Below are 16,360 nucleotides of genomic sequence, written 5' to 3'. Positions count from 1 at the left end.
TACAGCAAGAGTATGGGCTCAGAAAAGAAAGCAAAGTCACCATATTGAGAAAACACAGAGGGCTTAGTGAAGGAACTCTGTCAGGAGCATGTGAAGGCTTCAGGAAGTAAATTTAGTGATTCCCTCAGGGAAACTGGAATAACTTTCTAAAGTAAAATTACAAAGACCGAAACGGGAAAAGCAAGGCACTGTAAAATACAGTTCTCATCTCTCTCTGCGATCATTATTGGCATTAGGCTCTGTGGGGCAGAGCTGCAATGATCACTGAAAGAACCAGAATAAAACACTAGCCTAGGGCTACAGAATCAGGAAACCTCAGACTTTATTTAAGTTGAAAACAAGGGAATTTAGCCTTGCCAATGAGAAAAGCCTAGGTAAAATTAAACATTTGAAAAACAGCATTGAGTGATTAGGCCGTGGATTCTGGTGGAAAGATTTATAAAGGCTGCAATGGAGATCTTGATCTAAACATTTATATAGAAGAGACATTTTGGTGTTTTAGACCATGAAGCTGGGTAAAAGTCTATTTTGTGTGGAAAGAAATGAAAAATCTCCATTTGACTTTGTAAGGTGGAAAATTCTAAAAGGAGTGAATAGTCACCACAGCCACAAGGGAGCCACCAGTTACCCTGAAAATGGCAGGAAAGCCTAGTAAGTGTTACAGAGGTACAGGATTACAAAGAAACAAATTCTAAAAGCTTGGAAACAGTAAATTATGATAGAACAATCAGAAATAGACATAAAGATTTTTTAAAGAATTCAAAACAATATTATGGAAACAGAGATTTGAAAAGACCAAAGGAAATACTACCATATTGCCGTGATATAGAGTCAAGCAAGTTCTAGTCATTCAACTTAGTGTTGATAATTCCAAGAATACAAGCTTAAAGAACAACAAATTGAAAGCCTTATTGAAATGATTCAAATTTAAATTTTTATGGTTAAAAAACTAATCAGCACCTTGGGAAGAAATGGAAAAATATATAATGCTGGAATGTTATGACAGAATAATTGTCAGAAGCATAGTTACACTACAAGACAGCGCACATAAGAGTTTAACATGTATACAGAGGAACCTCGATTATCCGAAATTCAATTATCCAAATATCGGATGATCTGAAGGGGTGCTCAAGGGCCCAATAGAAACATTACGTCAAAGAGCTGTTTCAACCCTGATCGCGTCTTTTGTTTACAGGTACAATGATTAAAAACAAACTCGGCTCACTGAAATGCTGCCGAGAACAGTCATAGAGTCATAGAGATGTACAGCATGGAAACAGACCCTTCGGTCCAACCCGTCCATGGGCACTGTCTCCAAATGACTGACTTCCCGCCCTCTCTCTCTCCCCCCACACTTTCCCTGGTGTTCAACATAGGCATGTACCCTAAACCCCTCCCTTCCTCAGATAATCTCTCCAACATTGTTCTGTACAGAGCAGAGGTGGAACCTGTCAAAAACCTGCAGTAACAGGCTCTGTGCGCATGTATGCCTGCTATTTGGAGACTTACCCCACACAGGCAACAGCAGTCTTACCACCTGGCCACCTGAGTCTGGCCACCTGAGGGCAGGTCAGGCAGGGGTGTGGACAGGGGGTGGCTCGCACGGGGGTGGAGTCGTGGATGGGGGGGGGGGGGTGGGACGGTGGATGGGGATGTACAGGGTTGCTGGGTTGGAGGGGTGGGGGAGCGGGATGGGGGCTGGCGTGGGTGGGCAGGGGTTGGAGCGGGTTGGGAGAGGGTAGAGGATGGAGGCAGGGTTGGGGCCAGACGGGGTTTGGGGGGACGGGTTTGGGGGTGGGCGGTGGGCGGGGAGTTGTGCATGGTGTGCTGCTGCCTAGTCTCCTGAAAGGGGAGCGGACTTCACTGAAAACTGCGAGCCCCAGAGGAAATAAATTAACTGAATAATCAATTATCCAAACGAAATAGTGCCCGCCCATCTTGTTCGGGTAATCGAGGTTCCTCTGTACATTGTTTGGAAACAACGAACTTCATGTTGAGCCTGTACACATGACTCAACCACAACTTCATCACAATAGTTAGCAGGGATCAACAATGCCCTAGTTAACAACTGGTCCAGAGCAAATGCTGTCCAATCACTGATCCAGAAACAAATGGTGTTAACAAACCAGTCAAGAGAAAATCTTTAGAAGACTTCATTGGGCTTTGCAGACTCATCTCAGAATCCAAACACATGAAAAAATCCATTGAAATCATTTATGTTTACAGAAGAGGGCTGTGTAACATTGTCACAGAGAAAGTCACAAATTCACAGGATTTATGAAAATGTCTAATCCTCTTTCTTCTAAAAGGGACCAGTCAGTGTCAGAGACAGTGTGAAGTGAGCAGTAATACTTCAGTGACATGACTGAGAAACTGAAAATGTTTGATCTTTATGACTCTTCTGGTGGTCAGCTTCAATGGTCTTCCTCCAGATGCTCCACTGGTTGGAATGAGACAGAAGATGGCTCATTCCCAGATACAAAGACTCCAAATTATCAGTTAAAAGTCCCAGTTAACACAACTGCTACATGAAAGATTAACCTGTTTTCTTCAGGTTGGCTTCAAGTTTGACTGCAGAGAATATAGCGACCACTCCTGAGCTGCTGTAAAACTGAACACTTCTTCTCTCTTTGTAATTTATTCCTAGCTCTAGGCTATTCAGTTACCTGAGAACCAATCACACAGTTGTTGGTAGGCAAAAGGGTCTCTGTCGTCAATAGCTGATCATTAGTCCACAGACCAATGAACATCTTGTTGCCAGCAAGAACTGCAATCATACACCCAACTCAGCTCCAAAACATCTGTAACTCTAACACCAATTACTGATTGTTCAAATGATTGTTTACAATGTTTGTGTGTTTGGTTATTTACTTCCCAAAACTGCAGCCACTCTTTCAAATATTATTTTGTAAAGCAGTTCTTCCTCATTTTAGTCCACATCTTTTAAAACATGGAATAAAAAGACATAGTTCTTGCATTTCTTAGAAAGTAATAAGGCATAATTGCTAGATAACAAGTAACCCCACCAAAAACTGGTACAACATAATCAAAGAAATCTGTAGCTTCTCAACCATTTGGGATATTTCCAGGAATACTTTGGGTTCAATATTCTGGAAAAGTTCCTTTTCACTGACATCCAGATATAAACTGCATATCAACTTACTCGGATAACAGTAATCACAGTTCTTGTTGTTATCGTTCATTTTCTTAGAAGAATTATCTTGCTTCTGGCTGTGTAGCTCATCTGACCTACAGAAGGAGGGATTTTGCTTTCACTGGCTTTGCTTTATCCTAGTTATCAATTAATATCAGCAAATTCATATTATCCTATCTGACCTACAGATCATATAAGATCAGAATTGAATGATTATTGTTCTTCACTGGTGGGAAGGGGGTGGAATCTTTCACGATAAAATTCCATTATAGTTATGCTTTTATTCTTTCAAATCTCTTCCAATTTCTCTCACCTTCGGGAAGAGCTATTCACAGAATATGACCAATATATATTGGGCAAAACCAGCTCACTTTAATTTTTTTTGTTTCTTCTTCATCATTTAAGTCATATTATGAAAACTGTACACTTTGTAAACATAAAGTCATCCAAAACTCTGCTCCCCATGATCAAATTCACAGCAAATCTTGCTCATTCTTCTCCCCAGCACTTATTGAATTATATTTGTTCCTGTTCTGGTGTGCCTAGATTTTTAAATTCATGTCCTTGTTTTCAAAAGCATCCTCGTCCTCAGCCTCTCTCTTTCTCTGTTGCCACCTCTAGGACCACAACCCTATGAAATGTCTATTTCCTCCATTTCTGCACTGTGCAAATTCCTAATTTTCATTGCGTCATCATTGCTAATTCTGACTTTCGCTGTCTTGAATTTTCTTTGCAAACGCTCTCCTGATATCTACTTTTCTGTTTCAAGCCTGTTGTTTTATCCTCATCCAGTTTATCCGTTCAACCTGGGCAATCAGAAGTCATGCGCCATGTTGGTATCAGTGACATTGATAGCAAAGGCAGGTATAGTCCTGCATCAGGATTTTAAAAACTAGGTAGAAAAACAACAATTAGGGTCTCAGATTTGATGAACTCCAGATCACTGTCAATGCCACACAAAAGTGAGTACAGAAAAGAGTTATAAGACAGTTTGGTATATAGCTGGAGAGATGATGCAGGAAAAAGGCTTTGAGATTCCTGAGAAACTTTGCCTGGCTCTGGGGGAGATGGCATTTGTCGAAGTCAGATCAGAGCTGGGATGGAGTTCCTTGTGGACTGTTCTGCTAGCACTGTTGGGAAGAATGTAAAGCAAATTGACAAGGGTGTGGAAACTAGGAGAGTATATCTGTTCTTTTCACAAGTTCCTCACTAGATACAAAATTCTGCACAAAGACTCTCACACAATATCTTTGCAATGACGGTTATACAATGAGTCAGACTTACCAATGTGTTTCTCCTTCCACCATATCCAAACTTGTCATTTTGTTCTTCCCTGGGCATCCCTTTCCTACCACTTTTCTTGCCTCTGTAGCACAAAGTTTCTTGCATTCCAAAGTTTTTATCAGTTCTCATGAAAAGTCATTGATCAGATATATTTAAACCCGTTCATGACCTACAGCGGATATGGAACCTGCAAATTTGTGGTGCGGTTTCTTTATGTGAGTGGACAGCTTCCAGGGTTTCCAACCAATTGGAATGGGAGAATGTGATCATAGCCCACAATTTATGAAGACCCCACCAACCCAGCCCTGTTGCCAGGACAACATGCCATACTGGTAACAGAATTAGGTAACATGTGACCTACATAGCACACAACACTCACTCATATCTTGATGTCAGCACACAAGTGACCATCTGTACAATTAGGCTTGCAGATATTCACTTTGTTACTTTTAATTCATTTCCCATGGAAAGCGAGGAGGCCTGTCACATGACACATGGGCATTTTCCTCCAACTTAGATACACAAATCTGTGTGGAGTCTATCAGACGGGTAGTTGTATTTTCACAAATTAACAGGAGCAGATACTGAAGGCAGGGATACTAGTGTAGAGTCCAAGTCAGCAGGCACAGGGCCCTCCTAAATTTGCTGAACTTGCTGCAATTGCTGAGACTCATGGACATTGACTGACAGGAGTATTCTGAAGCAGATGTGTGCAGTTTTGTTGACATTCCCAGAGACACTCCACACCCCATGAGAAAGAAACTGCAAGTCTGTTTCCAGCATGAGAGCCATGATTTCTCTGGTCTTTGCACTCAAAACTGCTACACGACAGGAGCGGTCACCTGCATGGGGTATCAGATAATGGTGAAATGGTGCATGCTTGCCCTGATCAGGCTCATTCAGTTTGACACTGCATACAGGACTGGAGGAAAACTCACCCCAGTTATTCAGCACCTCAATAAAATGTTCTCCAGGGCTTGGGCTAGCCATAAGATTGAAAATAATACAAGTGGGCATGAAAGTGAGGACTCTGAAAAACCTCCCCTTCACTCCTCCATTGTTGGCCCTTCCTTGGTAAGAATCTCACATACTGCCTCTTGTGCTGACAACTTTATTTGCTCCTGTACAAGTGCAGTTTGGACAATCTCATATGGGACCCTCACAGGCTCCAAAACTGAAAAGATATTAGTCATAGCCAGGAAACAGCTGCCAGCCCATAAGAATAATACAAAATGAAGAGCAAGTCTTTGTAGTTTCACATGCAAAACCATTTGTCTGGTTAACGTTTGGTCAGATATCACTTTCATTGTCAAAACTCCATTGTCCAATCAACTATATTAGTGTCTGTCACTTTGAGGTAATCTGCATGACTGTGCTAAGACAAACTATGGGTATCAGAGAGCAAGATGGATTGTTCCACTGTGTGAGTGGTTTGTACTGCCTCCTGTCCTGGCACCCTCACCTGCCAATGCAGGAATTGCAAAACCTGCACTCACACTTCATCCCTCAACACCATCCAAGGCCCCAAGGGAGCCTTCCTCCCCTTCCTAGACCTTTCTGTTTCTATCTCAGGCGACCGAATCAACACGGACATCTACTACAAATCAACCGACTCCCACAGCTACCTGGACTACACCTCCTCCCATCCTGCCCCCTGTAAAAACGCCATCCCATTCTCCCAATTCCTTCGTCTCCGCCGCATCTACTGCCAGGAGGACCAGTTCAAAATACGTACAACACAGATGGCCTCCTTCTTCAAGGACCGCAATTTCCCCCCCGACGTGGTCGACGGTGCCCTCCACCGCATCTCCTCCACTTCCCGCTCCACCGCCCTTGAGCCCCGCCCCTCCAACCGCCACCAGGACAGAACCCCACTGGTCCTCACCTACCACCCCACCAATCTCCATGTACAGCGCATCATCCGCCGTCACTTCCGCCACCTCCAAACAGACCCCAGCACCAAGGATATATTTCCCTCCCCTCCCCTATCAGCTTTCCGTAGAGACCACTCCCTCCGCGACTCCCTTGTCAGATCCACACCCCCCACCGACCCAACCTCCACTCCCAGCACCTTCCCTTGCAACCGCAGGAGGTGCAACACTTGCGCCTACACCTCCCCCCTCACTTCTCTCCAAGGCCCCAAAGGAAACTTCCATATCCGCCACAGATTCACCTGCACCTCCACCCACATCATCTACTGCATCCGCTGCAGCCGGTGTGGCCTCCTCTATATTGGGGAGACAGGCCGCCTACTTGCGGAGCGATTCAGAGAGCACCTCTGGGCCACCCGGACGAACCAACCCAACCACCCTGTAGCACAGCATTTCAACTCCCCCTCCCACTCCACCAAGGATATGCAGGTCATTGGACTCATCCACCGCCAAACCACAACAACGCGACGGTCAGAGGAGGAGCGTCTTATCTTCCGACTGGGAACCCTCCAACCACAGGGGATGAACTTGGACTTCACCAGTTTCTTCATCCCCCCTCCCCCCACCTTGTCTCAGCCGAATCCCTCCAGCCCGGCACCGCCTTCCTGACCTGCAGTCTTCTTCTTGACCTCTCCGCCTCCATCCTACTCCGACCTATCACCCTCACCTTGACCTCTTTCCACCTATCACATTTCCAATGCCCCTCCTCCAAGTCCCTCCTCCCTACCTTTTATCTTCTCCTGCTGAACACTCTCTGCTCATTCCTGAAGAAGGGCCTGTGCCCGAAACGTCGAATCTCCTGTTCCCTGGATGCTGCCTGACCTGCTGTGCTGTTCCAGCAATAAAGTTTCAACTTTGATCTCCAGCATCTGCAGACCTCACTTTCTCCTCGAAGATTTCAACCTACTGCGAATCCTCTTACAAGGATGCCTTCCTTGAAGAAGCTCTCTGCCTCTCTCTACAAAGATTTCAGTGAGTCCCTCTCTCACTGCACACCCCAGGTCATCTCCTCTGCACAGAAGCTCTTCAGCCACATTCTGAAGCAGACTCGTTACCACAGCCATATCTCCTTTCTCAGCACCTGCCTACGGAACCGACGTATCCCCCATGGACTCCAGATCACCTTCCGACCAACACAATTTGGACCCAACCAGGACTACCAGTACCTGCAACAAATCCGCAGCCTCCAGCAACGGACCTCCCTCCGGATCCTCCACTCCACGCTTGCAGCCATGCGCCGGTACCTACATTCCCTGCAACTCGACCTACCCCAGCTCAGGACAACTCTCTCACAGACCTGTAAAGGACCTCTACTGTTCTTCATTTACAGAAGAATCCATAGACTGAACAAACAGTTCTTTCTAGCCATATCGGCAATTAAAGGCAGTAAGTACCAAAAACTTTCATGCACTTACCCCCAAACTCCGGATTCCTCAACCGTTCCAGAAACTTCCATCGGCCTCCGAAACCAGTCCGGCGCCATTACACACGCGGCCGCTACATCGCCCGCGGCAATAGCCGCAGACGCCGCCGACGATGACGTCACTCCCGCCCCCACCGACCTCACAACCTTCATGATCGCGGCCCAAACAACCGCCTCCGGGATCGCCGCACAGACAACCTGCTCTGCGATCGTCTTGAAGACAATCGCCAACAGATTGGCGACCTCCGCGGCTATGGGGAAGAACTCTGTCTCCGTGGTGGCCGCAGCTACTTCCGCCCCCAGTGACGTCAGCAACCTACATTTGGACCACATCGCCGCATGTGTCTCCGCCCCCCCGCCGCGTTCCGTCACCACGCCTAACCCCGCCCCCCGCTGCGTTCCGTCACCACGCCTAACCCCGCCCCCCCGCTACGATCCGTCACCGCGCCTAACTCCGCCCCCCCGCCGCGTTCCGTCACCACGCCTAACCCCGCCCCCCCGCTGCGTTCCGTCACCACGCCTAACCCCGCCCCCCCGCTACGATCCGTCACCGCGCCTAACCCCGCCCCCCCGCCGCGTTCCGTCACCACGCCTAACCCCGCCCCCCCGCCGCGTTCCGTCACCACGCCTAACCCCGCCCCCCGCCGCGTTCCGTCACCACGCCTAACCCCGCCCCCGCTGCGTTCCGTCACCGCGCCTAACTCCGCCCCCACGCCGCGTTCCGCCACCACGCATAACTCCGCCCCCCGGCCGAGTTCCGTCACCGCGCCTAACCCCGCCCCCCCGCCGGTCTCCATCACCATGTCCAACCCGGCCCCCACGCCGACCTCTGTCCCCGCCCCCAGGCCTAACCCCGCCCCCACATCCAGCTCCAGTCCCACACCAGGTCCTAGCTACCCGCCCTGCCGTGTGTTCACCATCCCTCCAGACTTGCCCCTCTCTGAGGATGAAAGATCAGTCCTCAGCAGAGGTCTCACCTTCATTCCCACACGTTCTCGGGTCAATGAATTCAATACACGGAGTGACATCGAACAATTCTTCCGCCGCCTTCGCCTCCGTGCCTTCTTCTTCAATCAAGACTCTCGCCCACCCTCTGACGACCCCTTCTCCCACCTCCAACACACCCCGTCCACTTGGACACCCCGTGCTGGCCTCCTACCTGCCCTCGACCTCTTCATAGCAAACTGCCGCCGCGATATTAACCGCTACCTGAACTCCCACACCCCCCCCACCCACTCCAACCTCTCACCCTCGGAACGCGCAGCCCTCCACTCCCTCCGTTCCAACCCCAACCTCACCATCAAACCAGCTGACAAGGGAGGCGCAGTAGTAGTTTGGCGCACTGACCTTTACACCGCTGAGGCCAAACGCCAGCTCGCAGATACCTCCTCCTACCGTCCCCTTGACCATGACCCCACCCCCCACCACCAAACCATCATCTCCCAGACCATCCATAACCTCATCACCTCAGGGGACCTCCCATCCACCGCCTCCAACCTCATAGTCCCACAACCCCGCACCGCCCGTTTCTACCTCCTGCCCAAAATCCACAAACCTGACTGCCCCGGACGACCCATCGTCTCAGCCTGCTCCTGCCCAACCGAACTCATCTCGGCATACCTCGACACGGTCCTGTCCCCATTAGTCCAAGAAATCCCCACCTACGTTCGTGACACCACCCACGCCCTCCACCTCCTCCAGGATTTCCGCTTCCCCGGTCCCCAACGCCTCATCTTCACCATGGACATCCAGTCCCTGTACACCTCCATCCCCCATCACGAAGGACTCAAAGCACTCCGCTTCTTCCTTTCCCGCCGTACCACCCAGTACCCTTCCAGCGACACCCTCCTTCGACTGACCGAACTGGTCCTCACCCTGAACAACTTTTCTTTCCAATCTTCCCACTTTCTCCAAACAAAAGGAGTAGCCATGGGCACCCGCATGGGCCCCAGCTATGCCTGCCTCTTCGTAGGGTATGTGGAACAATCCATCTTCCGCAACTACACTGGCCCCACCCCCCATCTTTTCCTTCGCTACATTGATGACTGTATCGGCGCTACCTCGTGCTCCCACGAGGAGGTTGAACAGTTCATCCACTACACTAACACCTTCCACCCCGACCTCAAATTCACCTGGACAGTCTCGGACTCCTCCCTCCCCTTCCTAGACCTTTCTGTTTCTATCTCAGGCGACCGAATCAACACGGACATCTACTACAAACCAACCGATTCCCACAGCTACCTGGACTACACCTCCTCCCATCCTGCCCCCTGTAAAAACGCCATCCCATTCTCCCAATTCCTTCGTCTCCGCTGCATCTGCTGCCAGGAGGACCAGTTCAAAATACGTACAACACAGATGGCCTCCTTCTTCAAGGACCGCAATTTCCCCCCCGACGTGGTCGACGGTGCCCTCCACCGCATCTCCTCCACTTCCCGCTCCACCGCCCTTGAGCCCCGCCCCTCCAACCGCCACCAGGACAGAACCCCACTGGTCCTCACCTACCACCCCACCAATCTCCATGTACAGCGCATCATCCGCCGTCACTTCCGCCACCTCCAAACAGACCCCAGAACCAAGGATATATTTCCCTCCCCTCCCCTATCAGCTTTCCGTAGAGACCACTCCCTCCGCGACTCCCTTGTCAGATCCACACCCCCCACCGACCCAACCTCCACTCCCAGCACCTTCCCTTGCAACCGCAGGAGGTGCAACACTTGCGCCTACACCTCCCCCCTCACTTCTCTCCAAGGCCCCAAAGGAAACTTCCATATCCGCCACAGATTCACCTGCACCTCCACCCACATCATCTACTGCATCCGCTGCAGCCGGTGTGGCCTCCTCTATATTGGGGAGACAGGCTGCCTACTTGCGGAGCGATTCAGAGAGCACCTCTGGGCCACCCGGACGAACCAACCCAACCACCCTGTAGCACAGCATTTCAACTCCCCCTCCCACTCCACCGAGGATATGCAGGTCATTGGACTCATCCACCGCCAAACCACAACAACGCGACGGTCAGAGGAGGAGCGTCTTATCTTCCGACTGGGAACCCTCCAACCACAGGGGATGAACTTGGACTTCACCAGTTTCTTCATCCCCCCTCCCCCCACCTTGTCTCAGCCGAATCCCTCCAGCCCGGCACCGCCTTCCTGACCTGCAGTCTTCTTCTTGACCTCTCCGCCTCCATCCTACTCCGACCTATCACCCTCATCTTGACCTCTTTCCACCTATCACATTTCCAACGCCCCTCCTCCAAGTCCCTCCTCCCTATCTTTTATCTTCTCCTGCTGAACACTCTCTGCTCATTCCTGAAGAAGGGCCTGTGCCCGAAACATCGAATCTCCTGTTCCCTGGATGCTGCCTGACCTGCTGTGCTGTTCCAGCAATAAAGTTTCAACAGCCTTCCATATCCATCAAAGTTTCACATGCACATACATCAATGTCATTTATTGTATCCGTTGCTCCCGAAGTAGTCTCCTCTACATTGGGGAGACTGGACACCTCCTCGCAGAGCGCTTCAGGGAACATCTCCGGGACATCTGCACCAATCAACCCCACCGCCCCATGGCCCAACATTTCAACTCTCCCTCCCACTCTGCCGAGGACATGCAGGTCCTGGGCCTCCTCCACCGCCACTCCCTCACTACTTGACATCTGGAGGAAGAACACCTCATCTTCCGCCTCAGAGCACTTCAATCCCAGGGCATCAATGTGGACTTCACAAGATTCCTCATTTCCCCTCCCCCCACCTTACCTCAGTTCCAACCTTCCAGCTCAGCACTGTCCTCTTGACCTGTCCTACCTACCCACTCCACCCTCGCCTCTGACCTATCACCTCGATCCCCACCCCCATTCACCTATTGTACTCTTTGCTACCTTCTCCCCAGCCACCCCACCCCCCCACCCACCCAACCCATTTATCTCTCCAACCTGGAGGCTTCCTGCCTCTATTCCTGATGAAGGGCTTTTGCCCAAAACGTCGATTTTCCTGCTCCTCGGATGCTGCCTGATCTGTTGTGCTTTACCAGCACCACCCACATCTAAACTCTGGTTTCCAGCATCTGCAGTCCTCCCTTTTGCCTAAGGGTTCAGCACATCTGGTTCAACATTTCTCTGCCAGCTGGGAAAATGCCTTCTAATAAGCTAAAACAGATCTGAATCCGTCCATGGCAGGAAAATAGACAGCTGCAGGTATCTTGTAGAAAGTGAGGATTGCAGATTAGAGTTGAGAGTGTGGCACTGGAAAAGCACGGCAGGTCAGGCAGCATCTGAGGAGCAGGAGAATCGACATTTTGGGCATAAGCTCTTCATCAGGAATGAGGATTGTGGGCCAGGTTCTGAGAGATAAATGGGAGGGGGGTGGGGTTGCAAGGGAAGGTAGCTTAGAATGCAATAGGTAGATGAAGGTGAGGGAGAAGGTGATAGGTTGGAGAGGAGGGTGGAGCGGATAGATGGGAAAGGTGATGGACAGGTCAGGAGGCCTGGAGGCTTGGGAATGGGGTAATTTGGGAGGAGTGGAAATGAGAAAATCACATTGATCCTGTGTGGTTGCAGGGTCCCAAGGTGGAATATGAGGTGTTCTTCCTCCAGGCGTTGCATAATAAGGATTTGGCGATGGAGGAGGCCCAGGACCTGCAAATTCTTGATGGAGTGGGAGGGAGAGTTGAAGCGTTCAGCCACAGGGCGATGGGGTTAGTTGGTGCGGGTGATCCCAGAGATGTTCTCTGAAATGAAATGACCAATTCCACCTTAGAAAATTCCAGATGGCCTTCTTCTTCCAAGATCAAAATTTCCCTTCCCATGTGGTCGACGATGCCCTCCAGTGCATCTCCTCAACTCCCCAAACCACCACCCGTGAACCCCGCTCCTCCCAATGCAACAAGGGCAGAACCCCGTTCCTCATCTTCCACCCCACCAACCTCCACATACATCACCTCATCCTCTGCCACTTCCTCCATCTACAAAGGAACCCCACCACCAGAGATATATTTCCCTCCACGTCTCTATCAGCATTCCAGGCAGACCATTCCCTCTGTGACTCCCTCGTCTGGACCACGTCCCCCACCAGCCCACACCTCATGCCCAGCACCTTCCCCTGCCACTGCAGGAATTGCAAAGCTTGCGCCCACACCACTCCCCTCCCCTCCCAAGGCCCCAAAGGATCCTTCCACATCTGACTGAAATTTACCTGTACCTCCACTAATGTCACCTACCGTATCCGTTGCACCTGATGTGGTCTCCTCTACATCGAGGAGACAGGCCGCATACTTACAGATCATTTCAGAGAACATCTCTGGGACACGCACACTAATCAACCCCACTGCCCCATGGCTGAACATTTCAACTCCCCCTCCTACCCCACCAAGGACAGGCAGGTCCTGGGCCTCATCCATCCCAAACCCTCACCACCCGACACCTGGAGGAAGAACGCCTTATATTCCGCCTTGAGATAGGATCAATGTGGATTTCAACAGCTTCCTCATTTCCCTTCCCCACACATTATTCCATTCCCATGCCTTCAACTCGACACCGCCCTCCTGACCTGTCTATCACCTTTCCCATCTATCCGCTCCACCCTTCTCCCCAACCTATCACCTTCTCCCTCACCTCATCTATCTATTGCCCTCTCAGCTACCTTCCCGCCCAACCCCACTCCCTCTCATTTATCTCTCAGACCCCGGCCCATAAGCCTCATTCCTGATGAAGGGCTTATGCCCGAAATGTCGATTCTCCTGCCCCTCGGTCGCTGCTTGCCTAGCTGTGATTTTCCAGCACCACACTCTCAACAGCTGCAGGTATCTTAGCCACCTCAGTCTTCCCCTCTTCCCCTTGTTGCTGCTTTCTCCCAAAGATGTAGAGTGACCATCCGCTCCACTCCTCTCCTCTCTACTACATGGTGCAAGGTGCAGGACACCCCTATCACTGTGATTGACTCATACAGTCATAGAGATGTACAGCACGAAAACAGACCCTTCGGTGCATCTCGTCCTTGCTGACCAGATATCCGAACCTAATCCAGTCCCATTTGCCAGCACTTAGCCCATATCCCTCTAAATCTTTCCTATTCATATACATATCCAGATACTTTTTAATGTTGTAATTATACTAGCCTCCACCACTTCCTCTGACAGCTCATTCCATACACACACCACCCTCAGCATCAAAAAGTTAGGACCCTTTTAAATTTTTCTCCTCTCTCCCTAAACCCATGCCCTCTAGTTTTGAACTCCCCCCATCCCAGGGAAGAGACCTTAACAGCTCTCTGAAATGATCCAGCAAACTACTCAGTTCCAAGGTAATGAGGGATGAACGACAAAACTGAGCTTGCCAGTGACACTCGCATGCTATGACAGATTACAGAATTCGGGACACTCTTGCTGGTGCACACTAAAGCAATCTGCACAGACTTCAGGGTCACTTCCATGTCCAAATACTTGCTCCTAATAGCTGACTTCTGCTGTGGCCATGTAGCTTTGATTGTAGCTTTCCTCTTCATCAGTAAGTTATCAATGGGAGATTGACTTTAAATTCATTTTTGCGGCTAGCACAGGCACAATGGGAAGTGCCTCAGAAGGGAATGCAATGCGGTAAAACTCGGAGATGATGCAAGCTTGCCTGGATAGTCTTGCAGGCCTGAAACTTGAGCTGCAGATCTTGCCAGTGTACAGGATTTATCCTTTTCTTCGCCATGATTCTATAAAGCACCACACTTCGGACAATGAGCAGAAACCTTTCACTGGGGTAAAAGAAGCAACTGGTCTCTTCAGTGCATTGAAAGGCTTTCTCTCCTGTCAGTTGTTGGATTCTGTCAATGCCTCTGTCTTCTGGCCTTGTTCACCCTGACCATTTTAGAAAGACAGGCGAACCTGTTTGATAAAAATAGAAAAAAACCCCAAAAAAATCACTCAGTTGACATTTACCACCGCCCTGACCAGTTCATCTGCTGGTTGGTCCTCAGGATCGTGCTCCACTTAAATATTGAAGCCTATTGAACTTTTGCCCTCATCTTTGAACAAGGGCCTCGCTTCTGACCTGTACTCTGCCTTCCTTTATTGTTGAGAATGAACGAAAATAAAAGACAGCAGGCTAACCGCCCGTCAAAAGGCGGACACAGCCCACCCCTTATTCCCAAAGAACAAATTCCCTATTTGACTATCCCCAGCCGAATTTGGAAGCAGCGCGGTGAGGCAGGAACCGTGGCCCTGGACTGGGTTGATTTTCGGTGTAATCCAGGGCGCGGCGCTGTTTGTCTCACAGTCACTGCTCTGTAATAAACTGGTTCCCGAAACTCAAAATAAATAAAAGCGGCCGGAATAAAAAAAAATCCTTCTTTCTTCCCAGTGATGCCATCGACACATTGGAATCGGTCCTCAATCCTCCTGCGGCTTTCCCTGTCTTACCCCGTCTTCATAATAGAATCGAGATCTTGGAAACTGGCGCTACTTTCAACTCTGAGCTGCAGGAACATACATGAAATCCCCCAGCGCCGTGAGTTGAGGTGGTTGTAATCCAGCCTTGAGTAGACTTTTCCAGTTGGTGTCTGTTTCAAACTGGTAACTGTTAAATCCACTTGAAAAGTTGTAATATCTCAAAAATGTTAACTCAATTCAGTAAAATCCCAAGCTGCTCTCATTGCAGACTGACAACACGCCTCAGGGCTGCGGTGGAAAAGGTGAGCCCTTCATGGGAACTTCAGCCAATGCAGGAACTGAACTCATGATGCTGGTGTCACTCTCCAGAGTCAAGTCAATTTAGCCCAACAACTCTGCCACTGGACAACAACAACTCCACAAATTGTTGCCAAGTTTCAGAACCAAGTCACCTCACTGACTGTACCCACCTCTTCTTCAACTCAATCTGAATCCCTCCAAACCAGTTTCTGTCCATCCTTTAGCATCACAACAATCATAATCAATGTCCTAATTTCATGTGATCATATTTTAGGTGACTGTCACCACGTTGTTAACCTTCCTGCAGCCCAGGAGGGTTATATAGATAATCAGGACATTATTGTCCTCTAAGACTTTACTGCTGTTGTTCAGCACACTGGGACTGTCATTACTTGTTTAAGCGCTTGACAATTTGATTTAATTTGGAACATCCTTTGGAAATGTTTCTCTTCCAACTCTACACCATCACCTTTGAGTATAGGAGTTGGGAAATCATGTTGACGTTTTGCAGGACATTGGTGAGGCCTATTCTGGAGTACTGTGTCCAATTCTGTTTGCCCTGTTACAGGAACGATATTGTTGATGTAGAGAGGGTTCAGGAGAGATTTTCCAGGATGTTGCTAGGTATGGAAGATTTGAGTTAGAAAGAAAAACTGGATAGGCTGGGACTTTTTTCACTGGAGCGAAGGAGGTTGAAAGGTGACCTTACAGAGGTTTTTAAAATCATTACTGGTATAGATAACTTAGTGGTAGGTGTCTTTTCCCAAGGATGGGGGAGTTTCAAGGTTAGGGGACATATTTTTAGGGTGAAAGAAGACAGGTTTAAAAAAGATGAGGGGCAAATTCTTTACACAGAGGATGGTTCACGTGAGGAATGAACTTCCTGAGGAAATGG

Source organism: Chiloscyllium plagiosum, unplaced genomic scaffold (genome assembly GCF_037043375.1).
Source record: "Chiloscyllium plagiosum isolate Xiang-an unplaced genomic scaffold, Cpla_swu_hap1 HiC_scaffold_10, whole genome shotgun sequence".
NCBI lineage: Eukaryota > Metazoa > Chordata > Chondrichthyes > Orectolobiformes > Hemiscylliidae > Chiloscyllium > Chiloscyllium plagiosum.
Note: the sequence above shows the minus strand (reverse complement) of the source record.